This window comes from Monodelphis domestica, chromosome 1 (genome assembly GCF_027887165.1).
Source record: "Monodelphis domestica isolate mMonDom1 chromosome 1, mMonDom1.pri, whole genome shotgun sequence".
Classification (NCBI taxonomy): domain Eukaryota; kingdom Metazoa; phylum Chordata; class Mammalia; order Didelphimorphia; family Didelphidae; genus Monodelphis; species Monodelphis domestica.
Genome location: NC_077227.1, coordinates 565396807 through 565422029, shown reverse-complemented (window position 1 = coordinate 565422029; position 25223 = coordinate 565396807). Strand labels below are relative to the sequence as shown.

Below are 25223 nucleotides of genomic sequence, written 5' to 3'. Positions count from 1 at the left end.
AGAAAAGGTCAAAAATATGAAAATCATTTTTTCCCACAGAAACTTAACTATAGTAGTTTCTATCAAAATTATAGCACTAATAAAGGATGGAAGAATGAAGGACTGGTTCAGTGGCACAATAAAAGGGCTTCATATTCCTGTAAGAGAAATTCATGTAATGGTGGCAAACCTTGAGCAAGTCAAAATTTGAGGCCTCAATCAAGCAAAATCAGCATTAAAAAAAATAATGTATATAGTATTATATGGCTTATGAACTACTTTATATAACAATCATATGAAGTAGATGTTATTATCCTCGTTTTCCAGTTGATGAAACTGAGTTAGAGAGAGGTTAACCAACCTATCCAGGATGATATAACCAGTAAGTGTCAGAGACTGGATCTCAACTGAGATCTTCCTAGCTTCCAGGCTAGCAATCTATTCACTATACCACTAAATGCTTGCTATGTGCCAGATACTGTTCTAAGTACTTGGGATATGAGAAGCAAAAAAAAACGATAGTCTCTGACCTCAAGGAGGTTCTATATTACTGTAGGGAAACAGCATGTACATATGTAAATTTTTACTCCATGGAAAATAAAATTGAGCATGAGGAAGTTTAAGAGACAGTCACTTTTCTTCAACCAGCTAGCTACACTAATATCATATATGCCAATATATGCCAGTGCTCCTTTAGAGTTCTCTCTTCCCAGGGGATGAAAGAGAAGGCTACATTTGCAGGATTGAGAATTACTTTTCCAGAAATATGTAGTCTAGTATTTCTTTTATTCCTCCTAAATCAGATCTCATTCTATTACATGGATTAAGTTTTCATCAGAACTTTGATTCCTTATGGAACACTTTGCAAGGAAATATCAGTGCATTTTGTGTTGAAGCATTTCCGGGTATATGAATAACAGAAGCCATGTTCTTCACAAAATATGCAGAAGAGTGATTGAGATCATTACTGTAGTGATAGAGGAAGGACAATATAGAGAAATTAAAGAACTTTCTCAGTGGAACAATAAGGTAGAAGGGAATTCAGAAAGATTTTTTATTTAGTATTTTATTCCTGTGGTTATCTCACTCTGCAATGTCATAAGAATACTCTAGTCTAGAAATCTTGAGGAAGATGTTAATTTTTCTTTCAGATTTCTTGTGGAACACTGATTGTCAATGACATTAGAGCTTCTAATCTTTTTTGTCTAGTCATCTATCTATTAATATCTAGAAAGGAAATGAGGGCCCCCATTGTGGTGTTTGGGTAGAGGAAAGGGCAGTTAGTTCCAAGTCAACGAGAAACTCAAGTAGGACAGTACATCACATCACAGAAGAAATGGAGGAATTGTTTTCATAGGGAAACTTAAAACCCAAGATGGGAAAAAGAACGGCAAGGAAAAATATACACAAGGCAGTAAAACAACTGGGGGGAGCGGTGGGGAGAGAATATTGTACTTCCTACAGCTGTCTGATAAAGAATCTAGTTGACTAGGGGTTCATTTAGACATTCTGGCTATATAGCCATAACAACACTAATACTTCCTGGAGCTGCATAGTTAAGATTACTAAGAAGAGTTACATATATTAAGGCTCAGAGGGCAACTGTCACAGAATTGCAATCCTGCCCAATAGACTCTTCAGAGACAGAGAGAAATACATTGGACATGTAAAAAGGCCACATTTGAAAAAAGGCTTATCTGTAATGCAAATGTCAAGTTATCTCTACATTGAGCCAAATAGAATTAATCAAAGAAATGAATCAGTTGAATGTCCTTTTAAGATACTTAGATTTTGAGAAGTCTGAGAACTTGGGCAAGGAAAAGTCATATGAAATAATGAATGAAAGCACCATGTAAACTTTAAAGCACTATATAAATGTCATATTTTATTACTATGATGATGATGATTAGGCCAAACTTCCTTCTATTTGGAAAAGGTTTGCTTAATCTGCTTATCTTGCTGGAGTCAATGAAATCAAGAGTTCTGAATAGTCCTATCTAGAAAATGTCTAATTCTAATATGCTCAGTATATCTAAAGAATAATGGAGCAGAAACACTAATGTTAACTATAGGCTGCATATTCATGCTGTCTAATGTACTCTGAACACACAAAAATATTTTACTTAATATATTTCCCACTCTTCATTTCCCATCATCTACATTGCTTTGTTTCAACTCTACAAACATCATGCTTCTCCCACTCTACCGCCTACCTCACCTCTACCCTTGCCAGGATAAGCTCATCATGAATAAACTGATCACTTGGGAAGTTGCTTCAGTTTTGGTACTCATACCTCATCTATGCCCTCAGTTGCATGTCCCTCTGATTAGAGGGCTAGAATTGACAAATGGCCAAAGTATATGAACAAGTAATTTTCAGATGAATATTCAGATGAATCAAAGTTATCTATAATAATATGAAAAAATGTTCCAAATCACTCTTGATTAGAAAAATGCAAATGAAAACAACTCTGAGGAATCACCTCACACTTATCAGACTGACCAATATAACAGTAAAGGAAAGTGCTAAAAGTTGGAGGGGACCTTAATGTATTTTTGGTGGAGTTGTGAACTGATCCAAGAGAGCAATTTGAAACCATACCCAAAGGACTCTAAAACTGAGCATACACTTTGATCCTTTAATACCACAACTATGTTTACATCCCAAAGAGATTTTAGAAAGGGAAAAGGATCTACTTTACAAAAATATTTATAACAGCCCTTTTTGTGGTGGCAAAGAGTTGGAAATTAAGGGGATACTCATCAATTGGAGAATGGCTGAACAAACTGTGGTATCTAAAGGAGATGGAATACTACTGTGTTGTAAGAAATGATGAACAAGATGATTTCAGAAAAAGCTGGAAAGACCTACATGAACTTCAGAGTGAAATAAGCATCATCAGGAGAACACTGTACACAATAATAAAACTGTATGATGATCAACTGTGAAAGACTTAACTACTCTATGTAATACAATGATCTGGTACATTCTGAAGGGTTTCAGACACAGAATGCTATCCACCTTCAGAGAAAGAACTGTTGGAGTTGGGATGCAGATCAAAGCATAATTTCTTATGGTACAATCATCCATCTTTATAGTCTTTCAGTAAACATATGTAACTGAATCCCAACCCTGAAAATGTAAGTTGTCTTTCTTCCTATGCTCCTATAGGGTCCTGTGTCACAACATCAAACTTCTTTTCTCCTCTGAGAAAACTCTTATAAGTAATAGACTTTTTATTCTAGTTTCTAATTTATTCTGCTACCCATTTCCATCTTATAGGCAAGTTTATTTCGTTCACATCCAGGATTATTAACTTATTTCTTTTCATTTTATTTTCTTCTGTTTAGCCTTCTCTCTTTTCTTCTATCTCCCCCACTTCCTCTGAAAAGTCTATTTTGTTTCTGAACACAGCTTCCCATAATCTATCCTCCCTCTTATCACCATTCCCTATTTCTCTTAGTCCCTTCACCTCCTACTTCCTTTTAGGGAAGATGGATTCTATACTGTAGTGTGTGTGTGTGTGTGTGTGTGTGTGTGTGTGTGTGTGTGTGTGTGTGTGTGTATTCTTTCCTCTTTGAACCAATTTAGATGAAAGTAAGAGTAAGGTTGAGTATTTCCGGCTATTCCTCATTTTTACCCGCACTGTAAAAACTTCCTTGCACACCTCTTTTATGTGAGATAATGTTCCTACTCTTCCTCCCCCTTCCCATTTCTTCAAGTACATGCCTCTCTCATACTTCCATTCTTTTTTTTTTTTTGAGATAGTCATATTTTAATTGGCTTACATCCATGTCTTTTGTCTTAATTTGATGGATATGTTATTCCTTTGCCTTCTGGAATATCATGTTCCAAACCCTCTACTCCTTTGTTGTTGTAGCTTCTAAATCTTGTGTGTTCCTGACTTACAGCTTCATAGTACCTGCGTTGTTTCTTTAAAGTATTTAAAATATTAATATTTAAAGTAATTTTTCCTTGATCAAAGAACTCTGAAATTTGGTTTAACATTCCTGGGAGTTTCCATTTTGAATTCTCTTTCAGGTAGGGATTGGTGGAATCTTTCAGTTTCTATTTTGTTCTCTGGTTCTAAGATATAAGGGGAGTTTTCTTTATGATTTCTTGTAATATGATATCTATTGTTTTTTATCCTTGTTTTCTGGTAGTTTAATAGTAATTTTTTGTTCTTTTGTTTTTTTCAAATTATTTTAAAAGAAAATATTAAAAAATATTTTTTAAAGGAAATGCATCACTTTTTCCAAGGATACCTTGGACCACATTAAGTTCCCCAATCTCTTCTGCCAACATTAGTCTCAAAAATTTACTTTTTTCTAATAGAGAAGGGCTTCAACATGCTTTTGTGTGCTACTATCTAGACATACAATGAACTCATCTGAAAATTTCTCAAATTTTAGGATACTAGTTATTAAGTTTTAAACTTCATATATTTATACCCATATTCTACTAACAACAAACAGTATCTCTGCTCTGTTCTATATATGCCTTTCAGTTCTACAAATTGAATAATTTCAAGATGTTTCCATGAAACAGAAGCATCCCAATAATCCCAATAATAAATGGTTAAAAAATCTGTAGGAAAAGACAGAATAGGTAAGGAGGAAGAGTCAGCTTTTACATACAGTAACACATACAGTGACTAGTTACTTAACGGGAACTAGTCAAATCAAATCCCTTTCACTGTACCAGGAACAAATGCATTGCAAGAGTCAGTCGCTTTAAAACCTAGTATGGAAGCCATGGAGGTCCATGTCTTTGGAGAAATAAAAATTAGTTCCTCTTCAAAAACATAAAGGGTACTTAGCCTAAAAGGTTTATTTTGCTCCATTTCAAAGTGAGCAAAGCAAAGTTCTTGCTAGGAGGGACACTTGTAGGATGCGTGGAGTCTCTCTGAAATTCAGAGTACCTACAAATGTACATCCTTGTTTGGCTGACTGACCAAGACTGGTCAATTTCATTGGATGAGGGAGAGGAGGAAGAGAAGCAAAAAAAAAAACCCAAACAAACAAACAAACAAACAAAAAACCCACACAATAAAAAATAATTCATCTTTTTCTACCAAAATGTTTATGCCTAACATAATTTATTTCAATGGGCATCTCTTCAAAATGAACGTCTGAATTTGCCAATATTAAACAGGAGAATCCCAATTTTAGAAAACTGAAAAAATTACAGACAAACAATTCCAAATCCCCTAACCCAACCCCCTTGGCCAAAATATCTTCATCTCTGTCCAAGAAATAAGATAGTACAATGCATTGGCTTAGTCTTCTGGTACTACTGGCCAAGTGTTGAAAAGAACAGAGGGTTAGAAAGAATTGGCCCCAAGGGTTTTATAAATGAAGGAGAAAAGTGCTATACATTGACAGAGTCAATAAAAACTGAAACCATTTTGTTTCAATATTTGGGATGAGTAAAATGAACTTTTGTTCTCCAATAGTATTCTATACATTTATTCTATTATATTAAGGCATTCTCAAAGAATAGGATTCTTGGAGCATATTTATAGTTCAAACATGAAAAATAATTATTATATTTCCTGGAAGAAAGTCTGAAAAATTAAAATAAAATGGAAGATTCTGTATTTTCCCAATAAGCTGAGTACTTTTACAAAAATATTGATGAAGCATTAGTTCTATCCTCCTCTCTGCTGAAATATCCTATATAGATGTACTACTGTAATGTCAAATTGAATATGTAGAAAATTTATCATCATATTCCAGACAAGACCCTCATGTCTCTCATACTTCTTTAATGACACCATTATTCTTCTGTTCCTAAACTTAGGAGTCTTCTTTAAATACTTTCTCTTTATCTGTAGTAATTCACCCAATTTTGATCAAATTTTATCTGTTCTTTATTCAGGTTGATAACAGTCCCACCCTTTCTATTCCTAGTGTTTCCTTCTAATCTAGCTCTTGCTGAGATAATTAAAATGAACAGTGTATTCTTGCCTCTACTTCTCCCATCAATTTATTCTCCATATTATTGAAAAATAAATCTTACTAAAGTACAGGTTTCAATACAGTTATTCCCAGTAGTGCCTCATTTATGCACGATGCCTATCTACCTTCCTAGGATTCTTTAATCTCCAATTCTACCTGCTGAGATTTTCTACCTATTCTTTGAGGTTTATATTAACTGCCATCTCTTTTAATAAGATTTCCCTAATTCTCCCTGGCTGAAAGTGATCTCTGATACCCAAGAGCTCCCTCAGAATTTTTTTTTAATAGAAGTCTTAAGGTATTGGTAAAAGTCACTCTTATATTATATGACCTGTTCTGTGTCTTGCTCCTTTCTGTTGTGGAAAGTTAATATTAATTTGTACCCCATTTTTGGCACCCAAAACAAACTTTTTGATTTGAAAGCTCAGTTTGATCTTAGACAGAAGCTATAAACCATTTCTTCCCCAAGACTGAGTCAGGGTAGAGAAAAGATCTTTATTTATCTGTAAACAAGAAGGGTGGTAAAGTAATTAAATCAGCTAGGTAGAGTCATGTGGAGAAAAGTACATGTGTGCTATGCTGCTACTCTAAACACCATATGATTACTCCTGATGTCTGAAAGACCAACCTCTTGTCCTTCTTGAGAACCCATCATGAAAAGCATAAACTGACAGAGGGAACAGGAAATCAGCCCATTTTTTTCTTGGAATCATAGTCTTAGGAGGCCCATGGTCTGGTTTTGGCATTGCTCAGCTGTCCCGGTAGTTCTCACACTCCCAGCTAGCCAACCAAGGAGTTCAAGCTTCTCTTTCTTTCTCTGGCCTGCTTTTTGCTGTTTAATAAATATTTACAAAATTAAGATATGATCTCCAAAGAACTTTTATGCATTCTTTAGAACATGTAGCATGATACCTTTCACATGGTAGCCTGTACATAGCTGGTGTTCTTGCTGAATGAATGTAAAATAATCATTGGCATTATAATGCCAAACTAAAGGGATGAAGGCATAAAATAGGTTTAGCATATGGGTACATGAGATTTTAATTAAAAATATTCATTTCACAGATGAAGAAACTGGCTTAGAGTAGTTAAGTGACTTGCAAAGAAGTTATGTGACATGTCCACACAGCACACACATTTTTCAAGTAAGATTAGAATCTAGGTCTTTTCAGATTGCATTATATAACTTTTCAACTATGATCAATAGGAGATAAAAAAAAACAGATTTGGGCTCAATTTAGAGAAAAAATCTCCTAATAATCAGAGCTAATAAAAAATGGAATAAGTTGTTTCAGGCAATAGTGAGTTCTAACTCAAAAATGATCTTCAAGCATGAACTCAATGACTATTTGTCATGGCTCTTGTAAATGTTAAGGATTCAAATTTCAGTTAAGAACACATTGATATGATTCTTCATATTAAAACTGTAAGATTCTAAGGTACTGGCATAATAATATCCCACCTTTATAATAGGCTTTACATCTTGCAGAATAAGTCTAAAGAATGCCTTTACCTTTATTTAAGAAATGAGGAAATAAATTCATTGAGTTTAAGGTATTTTGGTCAAAGTCACAATGCTGGGAAGTAAAAGATGGAACTTTAACACAGATTTTCTGCCTGAGTCTAGTGGAAAATGTTTTTAAAAACAAATAAAAATGTAATGCCACATAGAAAATGTTGATCTTAATAAATATGGTTTTCTAAGTTATTGTGCAGTCTACATGGATGTGCTTCTATTTGATTTAGATACTACTGATCTAGTCCAACCCCCTCATTTTATACATGAGATAACTGGGGCCCAGGAGAGGGTATTTAATTTGTCTAAAGTCACAGGAAGGAAGTAGTATAGCCAAACTGAATACTCAGCCAGGTCAGGCCAGACAGGTCCAAACCAATTATACAACTTAAGACAAGCTGGTGGTAAGAGTTAATAGTATATTACTGGATCTAGGGTTACTATAATAAAGTGGAGGCTCTTGGAAATATTTATTGAGGACATGCATTAAAAATACAAATTGTTAAATATCTCTTGATCATATTCAATACCACTTACAATGAAAATATGTCTATTGTAGCCCAGATCCTTATCACCTGGCACACAGATTATTGAAAAAGTCTCCTATCTCTTCTCCTATCCATCTATATACAACAATGTCAGTCCCTTAATTGAAAAGATTTCATTGGGTCCTGAGTATGTAGAGAAAAAAAGTTCCCAAATCTTCCAAGCTCACATGGTATTCAAAGTGCTCAATAATCTGACCCATTTAATTTTCCAAAGGTATCACCTGATATTTTTGCTATCAAACCTATTGCTCCAACCAGACTGATTGAATTTATTGTACCTCCATAGGTTTCAGGGTCATTGCCTATATAACCAACCACCATCGCTTGCTTCCTTCCCTTCTTCTTCTTCACTGCTCTGAACCTTTTTCTTCCTTCAAACACCACTCAAGCCTAACTCCCCTTCTCCATGAAATTTTTCAGGTAAGTGATGTCTCCTTCCTTTTTAACTCAGTAGCACTTACTACCAGTATCATTGATTTTGTCTTCATCATATATAACTTTAGATTGTCAATTATATTTCTATGTCTGTATCTTCCCAACCAAAATTGAGGGAAAGGACAATATCTTTGTATCACCCATAGTATGACAAAAATAGTATCTAGTCAATTACTATTTGCTCATTGATTTTATGATTTTATTTGAATATGAGTAATTTACTAAAAATCCATTAAACACTATGAGTAGCAGGAGTGCTGGAGCTATAGGATGGAGGTGGAGTGGGGGATGGGGTAGTGAATGGGTGATGGTGCCTGGGGAGTGTAGAGGGAAAAGTGGCATTATGTGAGTCTTTCTTTATCTACATACTGGAAGGGAAAAGGGAGGAGATGTCCCTGAGGAGTCTTTTCCCCCAAGTCACTTGCTCTGGGGAGAGGGGAGGGGTGAGCACATAGGAATGATGATGGCAGAGATGCCCTGTAGTTCTTCCTACTATGAACAAAGCTTGTGACACTTCTCAGGTGGTTGTAGAGGAACTGCACATAGGTGAAGACACACACAGGGTCCAGATTCTTGTGCATGATTATCATATCTTCCACATCCACTAAGGGCATGCAGTCCACCAGCACCTATAGGTGGGTCTGTCTCTCAACTGAGGGAATTTAGATTTTTCTGGTTTTTATCAGCCCCTTCTAAAGAGGGCAGGCAATGGGAAAACCCTAGATGTATGTATAAGTGTACTTCCAGTCTGGTTCTCTCATCCTCATCATGTTCTCTGTGTCCAGCAACTAAGGATAGTTGGGGAGGGGAGGCCATCTCTGCTAACAAAAGGGTTATTAATGTTTGTTGACCTCAAAATTTGTTCTGGCAGATTAGTTGGTTGAAATCAAAGGTCTTGGGGGAAAAAGTTGTGAACCAGAGTACCAAAGGCCATCATTTTTTTATTTTAAAAATCAGTATGACTTAATATTCTCAAGCCCAAACCAATGGCCCACTTATTTAAGAAATATTTTGTGCAACAAAATTCTATATAATAAAAGAATACAGATGATCACTTGAACTTAGAACTCTACTATGTGATCTGCAGCACTAAAAATAAAAAGGGGAAAAGGTTTAAGCTAAATCATTTAATCACAAATCCTCAAGAACATCAAAAATTAAGTCAGCCAATCACCTTTGTCATGCTTATATTAGGATGTAGAAAGACAGAAAGAATGCCAATTGAATCTATAAATATGAATAGATATTCATAGAAACTGCAATATTTGGGGGGCATAGAATTTGATGACTAGCATATCAAAACCACATAAACATAAGGTCTGTTTGTTTGTTTTTAACCCTTTACCTTCAGTCTTAATATAAGTTCTAAAACAGAAGAGCATCAAGAGTTAGCCAATCTAGAGTGAACTTGCCCAGGATCACAAAGCTAGGAAGTATATGAGTTCAAATTCGAACCCATGTTCTCCAAAATCCAGACCTAACACTCTGTCCACTGTGTTATCTAGCTGCTCCTAATTGCAAAGTCTTTTGCAAGAGAGATTGACTGGTATGTGGCTCACAAGGAGGCCAGACTAGATACATCTCTAGTGTTTCCTCCCTTAACCTTTCTCCAAAGGAGACTTTAATTCCTACTGAGAGAGGAAGCAGTTGGTTGTGAATAGGAGCTGGTCCCTCTGCTCTCCTCAGAGAGAGGGAGTAGCAGCTAGAATTATATCTATCTTTTCCCTTAAATACTGTTAGTCTAGGGAAAGTAACTAAGTTCAAGCTGAACTCCTGATTATGTTCCATGATGGGGAAAGAGGTCCCCAAACTCTATATACAAAGCTTGTCTCTCTTCCCTTCAACTGCCAGTTACATAAGTAGCACACAAGGAAATAGTAACTAAACCCAAGTTAAAAACAAAACAGAAATCAGAGAGTATACATATGAGAATATTTACTATAATATAAATTGAAGGAGATACTCAATGGGAAGGAGGTAACTCAACTCAACCAAATGAGAGTGCCAGGCTTCATCCAAAGGAAATTCCTGAAAATCTCTAGTGTACCAAACTGAGAATAAGGACATGATTGAAGTTCTACACATTGCCTTCTTCACAGACTGTTTCTACCTTGATGTCCTGAAGAAAGGATGGCATTGTGTATCTTTCTCTAGAAACTAGATATCAAATCCCCTCTCACCCAAGAGACCAGATCTCTCTTCTCTCCCACTCTTGTTAACTCTACCCTGACATGTCCCTCATGCAGGAATGGGGCATTGATGCCAATAAAGACAAGTGTCCCAAACAAATAGTCTTTGTGGTTCAAGTTACATTCAGAAGATTGAAATAATCTGGTATAATTTGAAATGATATGTCATGAAAAATATATATCATGAAAAATCTTAGTGATTTTTCACAAGCTGGCAAGACAATATTCAGGCTCCAAGATGCATCTGAAAACAGTTTTAAACATTTTATAAACTAAATCCAAAATTGTCTGCAACCAACTTCTCTTAGAACAAATACTTTTCTAATGAGAAGCATTCCTTCTAGTCCCCTTAAGTCTTATGGCAAATTAAATACCAAAACATGACTGATTTATTATCTCTAAATCTCTGTAAAGGCAACAGTGGGTCTTGAAAGAGGAACTTGAGGAATTGAGAAGGAAAGGAAAGATCTCAGTAAATGGATGAAGCAGCAAAATGGCAATGTACTCTTCATCATGAATGAGAAATAGGAAGGAGGACAAAACTGGAGAAACTAGAAGGGATATGTAACTGATCATCCAAAGTAGAATAGAGTATGTCTATTGATAAGTTGAAAATCCTGAGGACAAATCTGAATCAAACTTAGCAATGAAGAGGAAACCAATGAAATTGATTAAAATGATAATACAATGCAAAAACAATTTAACTAGTCAGAATATCACAGGACAATTATTCTTACTAAAGAGAAAATGAATATCCATTTTTTTTGCTAATTTAAGTAAATGCTAAACACAAAAGCAAAATATTAACAGTTCTTAAGTGGAACATGTACAATACATGGAGAAAGAAAGTTTACCTCATCTTATATATACAGTAAACCACCTAATCACACACACCTAACTAAAATTATAAGCAGAAGGACATCTTCCCATTTTGTTTGCTCAAAACAGCTAATCAGCTTTCTTTAAAAGCACCAGAAGAGTAATTGAATAGTTTTACTTCAAACAAAATCCTTTCAAAAATATAACAAACTGATAATGAGGCCTGGAAAAGACCTGTCCCATACTAGTTTCTTCACAGCAGGACCTTAATCACAGATTAGAAAATTCTTTTTCCTACAAAAGACACTCAAAGTGATATATTAACTGAACATTTAACCATGTCCAAAAGCCACACAAGTACATGCCAATAGGATTCTGTTTGAAATCCCTCATATCTTGTTGTTTTAACAAAGTCCATGATGAATGCCTCATTGACTTTGAGTTGTAGTTTTAACCCTTTCACCTCTGTTTTTCTTTTTAAAGTACATCTTTAAATCATGAGTTTTAGTAAGAAATTATTTAAATACATAAATATCAGATGAATAGCAAGACATTTTTGAATAGTTAAACTAGAATAAGAACAGTAATAAGAGGGCCAAATAATAAATATTTCTCTATCACTCAGTAGAAATTGAGATGGTTCCACTCCTGTCTATCTTGAGAACACATGGAAATGCAGAGAATAAAACACCATTAGGTAGACCACCCACAGTACAAGAAAAAGATATCCATTTGACAGTCTGTTTCCTAGACAAAGTTTATTACCATTTTAATAGCAATATTTAATGTAGCGAACAATTAAAAATAGCAATATTGGTTCTCACTACAGATCAATAACTAAAGAGTAATTCAATGACTTAAATAGCAATATTTATATAGTCTTTTACTGAAACAACAAACATGATAACCATGGAATTTTTTATTTTCAAGTCCTCTTTTCTCATTTTTTATAAATTGAAAGTTGTCTAAAACCAACTTCTCTTAGAACAAATACTAGTCTAATGAATCATTCCCTCTGTTCCTCCTAAGTCTTACAGTAAGTTAAATACCTAAGTGTACATAAAGGCAACAGTGGGTATTAAAAGAGGAAATTGAAGAGTTAAGGGGGACAGGGAAGATCTCAGTAAATGAAAACACATCCAACTCCTAAAAAGATTTAGGTATACATTAGACATCTTGGTAGTATAGTGAATAGAGGGTTAGGTTTGGAGTTAGGAAGAGATCAGTTTGAAACTTGCCTTAGATACTTACTAGCTATATGACCCTGGGCAAGTCACTAAAATTCTCCCACTCCCAATTTCCTCATCTATAAAATGTGGTTAATAATAGCATTTGTTTTACAGGGTCATTGTAAAAACTAAAATAATAGGGGGAAAGCTTGTAAACTTGAAGCACTGATAAACTAGCTATTCTTATCAAGGCAGCTAAGTGGTACATCGGGAAGAATGCTAGACTTAGAGCTAGGAAAAGTCAAGTTCAGAACCCACCTCTAATACTTACTAGCTAAATTCAATTCCACATGTTTTAAAAAACGGGGGCAATAATAACATCTACTTTGGTAGTAGTCTCTTGGTAACCGAGGATGACAATTGTCTTTGTGCGTTTTCATCCAAGGTGTATAGAGGAGTGTGCACAAAGACACTTGTGCATGAAGATTTAAGTGGAAAAGTGGATGCACAGAGACAGTCCCACTCTCTCGGCGTTGGAAGCCTGGGTCCAGTGGCACGAAAGGTCGTTACACCTGGAGACTTCCTCAGCTGCATTGGATGGCCGTGTTGTCCTTTAACATCTATTTTACTGAAGATAAAATAAGATACTTTAGAGGAATTCATTGCTTGTTGAGCAACTTTTTATGGGTTAAAAAAAAAAAACCCAACAACTGAGGTTCAGCAAGCAGTGAATTATTCTAAGTGACAAAGCTGGTAAGTAAAAAGGCCAAGATAATGAACTAGGCCATATGACTGAAACCTTGTCACTCTTTCTATCATGCCATACCTTCATGCCAATACCTGACTTCCCCTCTGTGGAGAATGAATAATATCAGTAGCTTATAATCAATCAACTGAAAACTCTAAATACAGCTACAATTTTTTTTTATTTTTAAATCATCCTTTTAGCCAGGCTTAGGCTTACTTGGTTCACCGACCTCCTTAGGACATAGCTTCCTTGGTCATACTTTCCAGAACTGGTTGCACTTTCACTCCTACCCTTTCTTCACTGGTAGTGGTACAAAGGTTGCAATACTCCAAGCGCTCCACCAGCACATCTACACTCTCTTTAACTTCATCACGCAATAATCTCTCCTTCTTTAAGTTTCATTCAAATGAATGTAGCAAACAATCACTATTCTAGAAACTGTTCCCTACTGATGTCTAAGACACTCCCCTTCTTTTCTCACCGATTTTGGTGCTTGGGCTTTCTCTCCTCCCCAACTCCTAGCCTCATAACGGGAGACTCTAACATGCATAATGGCATTCCATCAAGCACTTTTACCTCTCAGCTCCTTGACTTGTTCATTTCTCAGACTCTGTTCCTCTACCCACTTCATCTACACATAGAAATAGTCACAGCCTTGATCTTGCTGTCACCCATAAGATCCTCTATTTGGTATTCAAGTCCCTCATAATTGGTCCCATACTAGCTTTTCAGGCCTTTTATACCTTATTTATTGATATGCTCTGAACTGGACACATCATCCAAACTCCAAGTGTTTTCAATGGCCGGCACTCATGCCTGTTATGTTCCACCTCCCTGCCTCCCTGGCTAACATCAAATCTCAGCTAGTCTCACCTTCTGTAGGACTTCTTTCTCAAGTCTTTTATAATCTTAGTGTCAACCCTCTATGATTATCTCCAGTTTATCCTGTACATACAGTAAAGCCCCCTTGTCTATGGCTCCATTTACTGGGTTTCAATTATCCAGTAAATTCTGAAGCACTCTTGAGAGTCTAGGAAGTGAAGTCTGCCCCTGGCAGCCAGACACTTCTGCTTTCACTTTTACTTTTAAAAAGTTTTTTTTTTTGGGGGGGGGGGGAGGGCAAAGTGGAAAGTGGTGGAGGGCAGGCTGAGGAATGCTGAGGCAAGGAGCGGAGTGTACACACACACACACACACACACATATATATATATATATATATATATATACACATATATATATATATATACAGGATTGACAAGTGTTCACTTATATTCTCAATTTTAGTCATCTGTATTAGGTCTTCGAATGTGTCCGCCATAGATAGTGGCCCTACTGTACCATGTTTGTACGTACTGAGATTTAAGGACACTCATTCTTACTGATCCTCCATTTAAGGAAGGCACTTACACCAGCCATCTCATAATTTCCTACCATGTTGTATTAATAGATTCTATCATACTCAAGCCTGACCATGTCACCCACATTTTTAGTAGCTAAAGACCTTCATATCTTGTTCTCTTACTGCCTTTCCAGTACTTTTAAACCTTATTTCCCCCAAATCCCAAATTTTATAAAATTTCATTGGATTTTCATGCCCATTTAACAGATGTTGAAACTGAAGTTCAGTGAGAAATGAGTTGCCAAAGATAATAGAGGTAGTCAATAAGGAGATGATTTAATCTAAGCAAAAGCCAAGTCTTCCAATTTCCAGTATAGATTTCTTTCCATTATACTGACAAGACACACAGTTTTACTAGTAAAATACCAGGAGGTATATTTCAAGGGTTAACATCTATTTCCTATTATGTTGTCATGTGAAAATAAGAATAAAATCTGCAAGAGCTCCATGGCCGTTTGGTATTAGAGTATTAAACATATCTCCAATATGTCACAGAACCCTTCTAGCACTAAATGATTATCTTCCTTCCCTTAATCTCTATCAAGTAGCAGGAACTATGAGTTGCAAGATGAATCTTCTTGAATGTTCAAGTGACACATTCAAGTTTATAAATGAAGAGTATCCATGTAGAAAGTTGGAAGAGACTCTGGCAGGAATATAAACTATTCTTAAAGAATGTAAAGGGAAAACAAAGGATGAAAGGAGAGAGGGGTTCAAAAGAACAGAAATAGCAATCTTTCAACATACTTGTTGGAAATGAGTTGTCTGATACCAAAGTCTATCAAAATAGGTCTGTAAAGGAACTGGAGATCCAATTCTTCAAAATACAACTCAAATGGGAATAAAGGGGAGAATTTAGTAATTCAAACTCTGGCACTCTGAGAAGCAACATAGAATAACTGATAGAGGGCTACTTGAGTAAGAGAGATGTCAGTTCGAGTTACATTTGTGTGACCCTGGACAAGGTTACTTCACCTCTTGAGGCCTCAGTCTCCTCCTCTGGAAAATTATATAGCTGGAAGTGATGACCCCTAAAATCCCTTCCAGTCCTAAATCTATAATCTTAGCTCTGATTTTGTGATTCATGCTGAGAAAAACTGGGATGGGGGTTCAGAACCTTGCCACTTTCCTTCCTTCCCTTAAACCTTCATGTGAATTGTGGAGCAGTTCCAATACTGAGCATAAGTAGGCACATTCTACATTAAACTCTGAAAATACTTAATGAAAAGCTATGTTTTCTTGTGAGTCTATTTATATTTAAGATACCAATATTTTTCGTGGAACATGAACATTGTTTAATGACAAAAATTTCTCACTCGTTCTAAAGCAATCAGAATTCTGATATTAAACACTGATCAAGCAGGTTTAAACAAGTTCTGTAATACCATCATGAGGCAGTTATTTTTCAGATGTTCTTTTGAGGTATATAACTAGCACATTCCTGCTGTTGCCAAGTCCATAAAAAACTATAATAGATAATTTGAACACCTGTATTTGAAAGTGAGGAAATGTTCAATCTTTTGTAGGGTTGACTTATCTTATGAGTGTCCTTTTCACAGACAGTACCCTAAAAGAACAGGTCCAGGAAGTGAGCAATAGAAAATTGTTTAGGTGGACATCTAATCAACCTTTAGGAAGTGTGGCAATTCCCCTAAATGTATAATAGGACACATAATGGGTTTTATTAGGAAAAAAAAGTCTTTCACTGGAATGAGTTATTACTATGCATTTCATAAATATACAAATAATATCACAATCAGCAATTAGTAGTAATACATTAAATGATAAGCCCCATAGTGATACTCTAGCAGGACAGCTAAACTGTTTAGTAATGAAAGTCCAAGTCCTAGGCTAATTATAAACTTTAAAGAGAAATCTGACAGCTAAAAATTCCTTGAAGCATATTCCAGCTACAACACTGACTCAAACAAGTTAGTATACTCAAGTGACTTTTTTTTTTTAAGAGAAGGGAGAGAGACAACAAAGAGAATGACATTAGCATTCTTTTTCCTCGAACAAGACACTACATCTTTCAGCTCCAGGCATTTTCTTTGACTGACCTCTATTTCTGGAAAGCTCTCTCTATTTTTGTCTCATCTACTTAACTTCCTTTAAGTCATAACTATAATTGCTTTTTTTTTATTTATTGGAAGCTTTCCTAACCTCTCTTAATTAATTCTAGTGCCTTCCTTCTGTTAATTATTTCCTATTTATCTTGATTATAGCTTGTTTTGTATGTATTTGTTTGCATGCTGTCTCCCCCATTAGACTGTAATGATGGCAGGGATTGTCTTTTGTTTCTTTGTTTCCCCCAGTGCTTAGCACAGTATCTTTGTTTTTGTAGTGATTTAGTTGTTTTTCAGTCATGTCTGACTCTTCATGACCACTTTTGGGGTTTTCTTGGTAATCACACTGGAGTGATTTGCCATTTTCTTCTCTAACCCATTGTACAGATGAGGAATCTAGACTAATAAGGTTAAATGACTTTCCCAGAGTCACACAGGGTCTGAGGCCAAATTGAACTCAGGAATATGAGTCTACTGCATCACTTAGTTGCCCAATCTGAAACATAATAGCTGCTTAATAAATGTTTATTGATTGAATGATTGAAAATTGAAAATAATATATTGTTCTTTATGTATCAAAATATGAAGGCATAAACTTGGCACTTAAGGCTCTCTGTAGTCTGGCTCTCATTGACCTTTCCAATGTTATGTCATTGTATTCCACTTAAAGCACTCTCTGCTTAAATTTATCCCTTCACTATTCCTCACATATGACTATCTTTTGCCTTTAGACATGTTGTCCCTATTTCTGGAACACACTCTTTCCTTTCCTCTGTCTCTTGGAACATTTAATTTCATTTAAGACACAGCTTAGGTGCCACCTTCCATAAAGGGTCTTTCCAACTCACTCACACCTGTCCTGCCAATTTTTTTTTATTTTGGATTATTTTGTATATACTTCAAACTTCTTTAACTTCTTTATCTGTATATATGTTGCATTCTCCCTGATAGAATATAAGCACCTTGAAGAAAACCACTGTTTTATTTTTGTCTTTGTATTTCCAAGGTCTAGTACAATGGTTTGCACAGAATACATTCTTAATAAATATTTACTCAGCTGGAATAAAGGTGAATGTACAAAGGAACAGTGCTAACTCACCACAAAGAGGGGCATGTAGTTTAAGTCATTTTTCTAGGAGTGCTGGTGAATTTCCAACACTGCAGTCAGACTCTCCCCCATGAGGTACAGGAGTACAGAACATCAGGGAACAGTGTGGTGCTTGGCATCAGATTGTGTACTGGGAAACAGGGTAACACTAAGAGTCCTAGCATTGCTTATAAAATTTAATGTAAAAAATTTTCACATATTTGGTGCCACAAAATCATGATGTTCAGGACAAAAAGCATGAACTTCCCCTACAATACACTTCATAACTCTTACTATTTTTATTATTAAGACTCTTCCATAAAAACTTTTGCATATTTCTTAAAAAATAAATTTCCATTACAGTACCTTGTAAACCTCAAAATTTCTCAGACTTATGAATGTTAGGGGTTTCCCCCATTGTGGAATCTTCTACTTAAAAAATTCCCTAGGAGATGGTGAGAACTCTACTTGAGTGTGGGGGCTCCTTGCCTTGGGAATATCCCTATTCCACCCTACTTAGGACTGCTTTAGGACAGAAGGCTCCTTGAGAACAATGAAAAGTACTTTGATCCATGCTTATGGAAGGGACAGGAAGTTCTTTGAGTCATGACTCTTTTAGAATTGATACAATGGGATACTAAGTACCTATAAAGGTGGGGCAACTTGTAAACTACTTAAACCTAAAAGGGTGATAACTTATTCAGAGGTTTTTTTCTTAATGAAATTTGTTGACACAGCAGCATTTTTTCCTCTCTTACTAAAGAGATTAATCTACTCAGCTGTGAATTCAAAATGGGCTGTCTTTTGGAAAACATTTACAGTGATTGGTAGATGTAGGGACTTAGGGGAGGTGACATGGGAGAAAAACCCCTATATAAGAAAAAGCAGAATCTCTTGAGGAGATATCCTTTTGGAGGATCTCTGATGGGGATCGCTTGGGAAGAATCTCTTGAGAGAGGCTCTGGAGAAGGGAAGCTCTTGGAGGACAATCTCTAAGGAGGTCTCCCTGGAGCTCCTCTAAGGGGACTCTGTCCCTCTGGAGGCTCTTGAGAGAGGCCCATTGGAACAGTCTCTGGCTGGAAGGCTCTCTGGTGAAGTCAGCTGAGATGGAACTGGCCTGGTGTCACTAAAATCCTTGTTTAGTCAGACCTTGTGGTGAATGTTAAAAAACTGACTGATTTCTCTCTTAAGGCTCAGGTCTAGGCCATATTGGCTGGAGGCCCTTCATACTTATTCCTTTCTTACTCTCTCTCTCTTTCTTTGATTACTCATTGTATTGTTAATTAAATTCTCTATAAAACCCAATTGACTTGGGTATTTGAATAATTGGGAATATTTCCCTGGCGACCACCTTATATTTGATTTTAAAACCCAAGACACTGTAGTGAAACATATTTCTGCGGTCAAAGTTACTCACCCTCTCTTATATCTATCACAATTTATATCTTCCACTATTTTAATCACTACAGTTTAAGACCTCAACCATTTTAAATCTCACAACCTACAATTAAACTGAACAAAATTTTATTAAAATTGTATCAGGATCAAAATTCCAGAAGCTGGAGATGCAAAAATAAAAATAAAAATACTCTCTGCCCTCAAGAAGCTTACATTCTAATGGGAAATACAACATATACACAAATAAGCAAATGAAAAGTAACTTAAGGAAAGAGGAACTGTAAATGATTCAGGGGTAGGCTACACTGAGGAGCTGGGCAATCACTGATAGAAAAGATGACTGGGAACAGGGAGAGATACATTTCAGGTCAAGGAATATATGCTGTGAAGATGTTGAGAAGACATTGAGCCTCTGTCAAACTTACCTCACAGCTCCTGGTGCCCTGAGTACGAACTGTGCCAGTTGGGCCAAGATCAGGGCAAGCCAAGCCTGACTTTCTCAGGGGGCCCAAGGCTACCAAGGCTGGGTTCCCCAACTTGAGGATGGAGGAAAAAGAGTAGTTAGAGTAGGGACACCTTCCCCGCTTTCCTCACAAACCTTTTTCTGCCGGCCATTTCTTAGTGTTATCCTTAGCTGACTTAGTTTATAATAAAGTTGTTGTCTTTTCCCCCAAAGTCACTGAAGTGTGAGTGGGCCAGCTTGATAGGAGGGAGAGTAATCTCCCTGAAGGGGAAGCTTTAGACACTAGTATTAGAGGAAGTTGAAAGCCAGTTTGTGAGAGCAACCATAGCTGAGGAGGGAAGGCTGAAGTGGGAGACTAGTTTCCTCTCTCTGGGCCAACTTTAAACATCAGCTGCCTCTCCTGGATCCTGCTTTCAGGGGGAGATGTCCATTCCTCCTCTATCCCTTTTACCACCAACTAATTCCTCCATTATATATCAGAGGAGTCACAATATCAAACCTATATATTAGGAGGTTCATTTTGGAAACTATGGAGGATGGACTAGAGAAGGAAGAGACTAGAGACAGGGAAGCCAGTGAAGGAGATATGACAATGACCTAGGAGAGAATGAACAATTGAATATCTTAAAAAGCATTAAAAAATACTAAGTACTTCTTATGTGCCAAACACTGTACTAAGCTCTGGAGGTACAAAAATAAAAGTGAAGACAGCTGCTCTCCTTCAAAGAGCTTCCATTCTAATAGTGAGAGAGAATACATATAGAGGAGTGGTAGTCAGGAAGGAGTATTTTGGTTCAGAAAGATACAAGCTTGGTGATATAGATTCATAGGATAGTAGAGAGACAAAACATTTTTTTTAAACCCTTACCTTCCATCTTAGAGTCAATACTGTGTATTGGCTCCAAGGCAGAAAAGTGGTAAGGGCTAGGCAATGGGGGTCAAGTGACTTGCCCAGGGTCACACAGCTGGGAAGAGTCTGAGGCCAGATTTGAACCTAGGACCTCCCATCTCTAGGACTGGCTCTCAGTCCACTGAGATATGCAGCTGCCCCCTAAGTGGTAAGGGTTAGGCAATAGGAGTCAAGTGACTTGCCCAGGGTCACACAGCTGAGAAATGTCTGACACCAAATTTGAACCCAGGACCTACCATCTCTAGGCCTGGCTCTCAATCCATTGAGCTACCCAGCTGCCCCCCCAAAACATTTTTAACAGCAATGGCATTATTGATGTGATTATGGTTCTACATCTTCAGAGAGATCAGACAGGTGGGGGAGAGGAAATATATACATGATAACAAGGGGGCAACAAGAAGATGGGAAAGGAGTAAAATCAATCAGGACTGGAATAGGCCTGATAAAGGTCACACATGAGCGATTCTCCAGTGAGGGTCTTAGGGGAACTCCTGGGGGTTGATCCAGAGTTGAAAGGGTTAAGTATTTCAGAGAATGGTTTCTATTTAAGGCTGTTGAGAATAAGGGGAAAAACGAAAAAAAGTTTGATATGAATAAAAACTAGGATAGTGGCTAAGGAAGTAATGAGAGGATGAGTAAAAGAGACAATGTGAAAGTGGAATCTATAAGATTTAGCAATCTTTTCTTTTTTTAATCTGTGAGGAAATAAAAATGATCACCACAGGAGGGAATCCACAAAAGAGGGAATCCAAGACAGAAGTTAAAGGGGATATTTGTGTTCTAAGAATAGTACATGGATGATAATACAGTAAAGGATACTGAGAGGGAATTGCAAGAGGAAAACCAGTAATAAGCAGTTTCATGGAAGCCAAGGAATGAGAGTTTTGGAATCTGGGGTATAATTAGCAGTGTTAAAATCTGCAGAGATCAAAAGGAATGAAGACAGAGAAGTAGCAATAATATTGAGAGTTAAGAAATCCAAGAGATAACCTAAGTGAGGTAGTCTCCTTAAAGAGGTAGGATCAGAAGCCAGATTACAAAGGAATGTGGAATGAGAACTGAGGAATTAAAGAGAAATGAATATAGATATCTTTCTAGGACTTTATTAGTAAAAGAGAAAAAAAGAAGTACCATCACAACTTGAAAGAATATTGAGGTAAAAGTAACTTATTTTATTAAAAAAAAGTTTTAAACCTTTACCTTCCATCTTAGAATCAATACTGTGTATAGGTTCTAAGGCAGAAGAGTGGTAAGGGCAAGGCAATGGAGATTTAAGTGACTTGCCCAGGGTCACACAATTAGAAGTTTCTGAGGTCAAATTAGGACCTAGGACCTCCCATCTTGAGGCCTGGCTCTCAATTTATTGAGCTGCCTAGCTGCTCCTTAAAGGTAATTTATTTTAAAGATGTGAGATGTAGCCAGAATGTTTGTACCCTGCAGGAAAAGAGACCTTGGAAAAAAGAGATTAGGAAGCAAGTTTCCAGAATAGATAAGATAAAGGACTTAAGAAAAGAACTGGGCTTTGGTAAAAGGAAAAGCCACTTCTTACTTAAAAAAAAAATAAAAGCCACTTACTTATTGAAGCATAAGAGGAGAGGATGGGCAATATGTAGTTATTCTGAGACCCTGAGTATGGAATACAATACAAAGACTGTGATTTTTCTCAGTAAAGTGGGAGGAAAGGTCCTATACTGACATAAAGAGTTTTGAGATACAAATAGCAAAAAGGAAAGAAGGGACTTGGAGGGCATCTGGGTGGCTCAGTGGATTGATAATTAGGCCTAGAGACAAGAGGTCCTAGGTTCAAATCTGGCCTCAAACACTTATGTGACCCTGGGCAAGTCATTTAACCCCCATTGCCTAGCCCTTACCATTCTTCTACCTTAGAATCAATACATTCTAACATGGAAGATGTAAATCTTGAAATTTCTCAGACTTGTGAATGTTAAAAATTTCCCCATCAGGGAAATCTTAATTGGAACAAATTCCCTACTGGAAACATTCCCCATTTTGATGTGAGAACTAGCCAGGATCAGAAATGGGAGGACCTCTACTCCAACCGTACTTAAGACTGCTTTAGGAGAGAAAACTTCTTGCTAAACAAAGAAAGTACTTGGATCCATGCTTATAATAAGGCAAGGAGTTCTTTGAGCCAGGCCTGTTTTTAGAATTGATACAATGGGATGCTAGGTACCTAAAAGGGTCGGGCAAGTTTTCTCTTGATGAGATTAGTTAACTCAGCTGTGTTTTCTCTAGTTCAGACTTACTGAGGATCTTGGTCAACTTAGCAGGAATTCAGATGGGCAGTCCTTTGGAAAGCATCTACAGTGATTGGTAGATGTAGGGACTTAGGGGAGGTGACATGGGAGAAAAACCCCTATATAAGAAAAAGCAGAATCTCTTGAGGAGATATCCTTTTGGAGGAATTCCTTTTGGAGGATCTCTGATGAGGACCGCTTGGGAAGAATCTCTTGAGAGAGGCTCTGGAGAAGGGAAGCCCTTGGAGGACAATCTCTAAGGAGGTCTCCCTGGAGCTCCTCTAAGGGGACTCTGTCCCTCTGGAGGATCTTGAGAGAGGCCCATTGGAACAGTCTCTGGCTGGAAGGCTCTCTGGTGAAGTCAGCTGAGATGGAGCTGGCCTGGTGTTACTAGAATCCTTGTTTAGTCAGACCTTGTGGTGAGTGTTAAAACTGACTGATTTCTCTCTTAAGGCTCAGGTCTAGGCCATATTGGCTGGAGGCCCTTCATACTTATTCCTTTCTTACTCTCTCTCTCTTTCTTTGATTACTCATTGTATTGTTAATTAAAATCTCTATAAAACCCAATTGACTTGGGTATTTGAATAATTGGGAATATTTCCCTAGCGACCACCTTATATTTGATTTTAAAACCCAAGACACTGTAGTGAAACATATTTCTGTGGTCAAATTTACTCACCCTCCCTTATATCTATCACAATTTATATCTTCCACTATTTTAATCACTACAGTTTAAGACCTCAACCATTTTAAATCTCACAAAGATAAGGGGGTTGAAAGAAAGAAGGGCCTAAAATAATTTAAGTGAAATTACCTTCAGTTTGGAATTTTAAAAAAATTAAACTTTAAGGAATCGTAAAGTTCCTTTTACCTTAAACTTTAGAAGAACCTTGAACATTTATTTTAAGGAAACAGACACATGACCATTCATAGTTCCTAGAATAACAGAGATAGCACCAAATGCAAGTTTGCTTTTATTTAATAGAGTAATTTCAAAACCATTCAAAACCATAAATTCAAAATCATTTTGAAACATAATTAGTTCTGTGACCCTGGGTGAGTCTCAATGCTCTCTCTGTTACAGGCAACTTTCTAAGATTATAAATTGAAGAGGAGTTGATGACTTCTCCTGGTTCCTCATCTATAATTTTTATAGCAATGAAATCACTAGGGTCAACTAATTACTGCATTTCTTGGCCCAAAGCTAAGAGGTTTCTATCTCAGAATCACACTCAGTAGGAGATGAGTAAAAGTTGGAATATATTTTCCCAAGACTCAATTATTTCAACATTAAGATTTCGATACATCTGTTGGGAGATGTTAACAATATCTGTGCTCCTGTTTTTTATCTGTTTTCTACACAGCTCCCAAATAGTCTTCAGATGGTAAAGTCTAGTCAGATGGCTCTATTGCTAGAAAATTGCCAGTGGCTTCTTGCATCTAGAATAAACTACAAAGGTCTCATTTTGGCATTTAAAGCCCTTTGTTTACTATACACGATTCTTTTCTGTACTCTATGTTCCACCAAATTGACTTACTCAGTTCTCCTCAGCTTTGGTATTCTCTTTCTCTCACTTCCATTCCTTTGCATAAACTGTCCCTCATGTCTGGAATGCACTCCCTCCTCAACTTGCTTCTTAAACTCTTTAGCTTCTTTCAAAGTTTGACTCATTTGGGAAGTCTTAATTGATTTTCGTTAGTGTTTCCTCTCTTTCCACCTTGAGTTATCATTTATCTGTTTATCAGTTTACATGTTATATTCTCCACTCTCCAGGAGAACTTGACAACAAGGACTGTTTTTCATTCGGAGATATTTGTGAGAATCAAATGAGTTACAATATACATAGATATGTGTGTGTGTATATGAGTGTTTTTTGCATCCTGTACATAGATATGTGTGTGTGTATATGAGTGTTTTTTGCATCCTACAACCTTTAAAGCACTACATATATGTTAGCTATCACCTAGAAGCTATAAATAGGAGTTGACAGAAATAAAAATTATGAGTGATCTTGATGGAAGTCAATAAACCTGAAAGCCATGCAGACTTTCTCATACTATAATGCAAGAATTAGTTGGGAGGTTTCTCATAAAACTTCTTATGAACATGCAGATACAATTACCAGATTTCTATATGTTTCTGAAAGGGGTTCGCTATAAACACAATCTATTTAAAAATTTATTGTGTATGAAATAAAGTACTACTATATCTCTTGAAATCAGGTCCCACTAAATTATCCAGTATATTTCCTTGGTCTCATAGACTGAGTGAGGCACA

The 25223-nt window shown here is 36.6% G+C and overlaps 1 protein-coding gene across 4 annotated transcripts in view; it reads right to left on the bottom strand.

Moving 5' to 3' along the window:
- The window catches only part of MCPH1 (microcephalin 1), a 337814-nt gene that overhangs the window by 244800 nt on the left and 67791 nt on the right, over positions 1-25223 (bottom strand). The window lies entirely within an intron of this gene.